The sequence below is a fragment of the Rutidosis leptorrhynchoides genome, chromosome 3, assembly GCF_046630445.1.
Source record: "Rutidosis leptorrhynchoides isolate AG116_Rl617_1_P2 chromosome 3, CSIRO_AGI_Rlap_v1, whole genome shotgun sequence".
Taxonomy (NCBI): Eukaryota; Viridiplantae; Streptophyta; class Magnoliopsida; order Asterales; family Asteraceae; genus Rutidosis; species Rutidosis leptorrhynchoides.
In genome coordinates this window covers 532,684,888-532,688,629 of record NC_092335.1, presented here as the reverse complement: position 1 = coordinate 532,688,629, position 3,742 = coordinate 532,684,888, and positions in this window count along the sequence as shown.

The following is a 3,742-nucleotide window of genomic DNA, read 5'->3' as shown; positions in this document are numbered from 1 at the left end:
CATCAGATTATTATTAATTCAATTACAGTTAGATATATTATGAAATGTTATGCATGCCGTCAACTTGTGATGTAAAGAAAGATTGTCTTTTCAAAAACGAATGCAATGTTTGTAAAAGGTATCATATAGAGGTCAAGTACCTCGCGATGTAAGCAACTGTTGTGAATTATTTATAATCGATATGGACTTCGTCCGGATGGATTAGGACGGGTCTCTACAAGAGGCACAAGGATCGACGACCGGAGAGACGGCCGGCCAAAAAAGAGCGCCGGAAACAATGAACAAGGCAAGTGTAAGGGTCAAGAATTGAACCGGGAACAAACATGAAAGATGAAGCTAGAAAACGCGATTCCGGAGACCTACGTCTCCGGTTGAATTCCGGCACCCAATAACAGCCGGTTGAACCGCCCACCTTTCAAATCCGACAAGATCCGCCGCCAACACCACACAACCAACAATCCCCACAACCGAATCCACAGACTACCAGAGTAGTCGCCGCCTGTGAACGTCGACAATAGGGCTGCAACTGTGTAGACCGGAACTAAATCAGAGGAGAAACAGAGGCGAGAACAACAGCCGGTTGAGAGCAGCGGTGAGAAGGAGTGGCCAGATCACCGGCGTTTAGCCGGTGGCCGGGAAAACAAGCTACCGGAAGAGGTTTTTTGAAAAAAGGGGGAGCGTATGAGAGAGAAGTAGGCTATCTTAAACAAGAAATAATATAATGAGCAAAACCCGACACAATGAATCGAAAACATAGGTGTTTTGGTTTTTGGTGGATTAATTTTAAAGGTAAAGTGTAACTATTGAGTTGAAGGAGGAAGTCTTAGATGACAGTCAATTATGGGTTTAGTATTTAGTGTTCAAATGTTCAAATGCTATTGGCTCATCATGATAATGCTAAAAACGAACATATATTTCATAGCATTATTCCTCAAGAAAGACAAGCTTTTAGTTGCAATTGTTCTATTTACAAGAGATATTCGTTTAAATAATAAAAGGTGAAGACAAAAGACAGATTCGACGAATTGAAGACGCAAACGACCAAAAAGCTCAAAAGTACAAAAGACAATAAAAAAGGTTTCAATTATTGATAAGAAACGTCTCGAAATTACAAGAGTACAAGATTCAAAACGCAAAGTACAAGATATTAAATTGTACGCGAGGACGTTCGAAAATCCGGAACCGGGACCAGAGTCAACTCTTAACGCTCGACGCAACGGACTAAAAATTACAAGTTAACTATGTATATAAATATAATATAATATATAATTAATTATATTAATTATATATATATTATATTTATAAATAAAAAACCGTCGGCAGAGAAAAACTCCAAGGACTGAGCTGTAAAAGTAACCTCCGCGACTCGCGGAGTTTGAAGAGGTTTTCACCGCGAGTCGCGGAGCCCCAAATTTCAACTCTGCCTATAAAGCAAACCGAATTCTGATCAAAAACCATATCTTTTTCTTCTCTTATCATACGTAAAATTTATATATATATATATAATTTATATTTTAATTTTAATTTTAATTCTAATAATAAGGGTATGTTAGCGAATGTTGTAAGGGTGTAAGTCGAAATTCTGTCCATGTAACGCTACGCTATTTTTAATCATTGTAAGTTATGTTCAACCTTTTTACATTAATGTCTCGTAGCTAAGTTATTATTATGCTTATTTAAAACGAAGTAATCATGATGTTGGGCTAATTACTAAAATTGGGTAATTGGGCTTTGTACCATAATTGGGGTTTGGACAAAAGAACGACACTTGTGGAAATTAGACTATGGGCTATTAATGGGCTTTATATTTGTTTAACTAAATGAAAGTTTGTTAATGTTAATATAAAGATTTACAATTGGGCGTCCCTATAAATTACCATATACACTCAATCGGACACGATGGGCGGGGTATTTATATGTACGAATAATCGTTCATTTAACCGGACATGGGAATGGATTAATAGCCACTAGAATAATTAAAACAGGGGTGAAATTACATTCAAGGGTAATTGGTGTAATTGTTAACAAAGTAGTAAAACCTTGGTTTACACGCAGTCGATAACCTGGTGTATTCATTAAACAAAGTATTAAAACCTTGTTACAATTCGAATCCCCAATTAGTTGGAATATTTAACTTCGGGTATAAGAATAATTTGATGAGGACACTCGCACTTTATATTTATGACTGATGGACTGTTATGGACAAAAACCAGACGGACATATTAAATAATCCAGGACAAAGGACAATTAACCCATGGGCATAAAACTAAAATCAACACGTCAAACATCATGATTACGGAAGTTTAAATAAGCATAATTCTTTTATTTCATATTTAATTTCCTTTATTTTATATTTAATTGCACTTCTAATTATCGCACTTTTATTTATTGTTATTTAATCGCACTTTTAATTATCGTACTTTTTAATTATCGCAAGTTTATTTTATCGCACTTTTATTATTCGCAATTTCATTATCGTTATTTACTTTACGCTTTAATTTAAGTCTTGTATTTATTTTATATTTTACATTAGGTTTTAACTGCGACTAAAGTCTTAAAATCGACAAACCGGTCATTAAACGGTAAAAACCCCCCTTTTATAATAATAATATTACTTATATATATATTTGTATTTTTATAAAAGTAAACTAATATAGCGTTGAGCTTTGTTTAAAGATTTCCCTGTGGAACGAACCGGACTTACTAAAAACTACACTACTGTACGATTAGGTACACTGCCTATAAGTGTTGTAGCAAGGTTTAAGTATATCCATTCTATAAATAAATAAATATCTTGTGTAAAATTGTATTGTATTTAATAGTATTTCCTGCTAAAATTAATAACTATTTTATATACACCTCGCATAACATCAAGTATTTTTGGCGCCGCTGCCGGGGAAACTTATCTTAAAAGCCGGAAGCGCAACGCTAATATAAAAAAAAAAGAAGATTTTTAGTTTACTTTTATTAAAAATTCGTTTTTGTAAAAATACGTTTTAATTATTCAAAAATATAAAAAGAAAAACAAAAATATAAGTATTTTTTTAGATTTTGTTAAATATTTAAGTTTTATAAGTTTCTTTATCTTTATTTTAATTTATAAAAATATAACTTTTATTAAATATCTTTTATATATAGAAAAAAAAACAGAAAACAGAAAATAAAAAAAAAATAAAGAAAAAACGCGTCGAATATTCAAACCTGTCAGCTGAATTCTGGAACCCCGCGACTCGCGAGGTTTGATGTATTAATTACCGCAACTCGCGGAGCCTTTCTGACAGGCGACAAAAAACCCTAATCCTGCATTAATTACGGGTTATTATTAATTATAATTATTATTTAAACCTAATTATTATTATTATTATTATTAGTTTTATTTTTACTTTTACTTTTTATTTAATTTATGTATTTAGTATTAATTAGTTTTATTAAATTGTAAAATTAATAGTTTTATAAAATAATAATATAAAAATAATATTTTTATAAAATTATACTTTTTACAACTTTTTGTATATTTTTATATTTTGTCCCTTTTTAATCGTTTTAACGTAATATTTGTATTTTTAGCTCATATTTAATTTTAAACTTAGTTTTTGCCATAGTCATTTTTACTCCTATATTTTTAAGCTTTGCCGTAGAATTCCTTAAGTGCTTTTTCTTTAGACTAAGATTTAGGTGCTTTAGAATTTTGCGACGCCTTTTTAAGTTTTAGTTTCTTTTTAAGTTATTTCCATTTGGGATT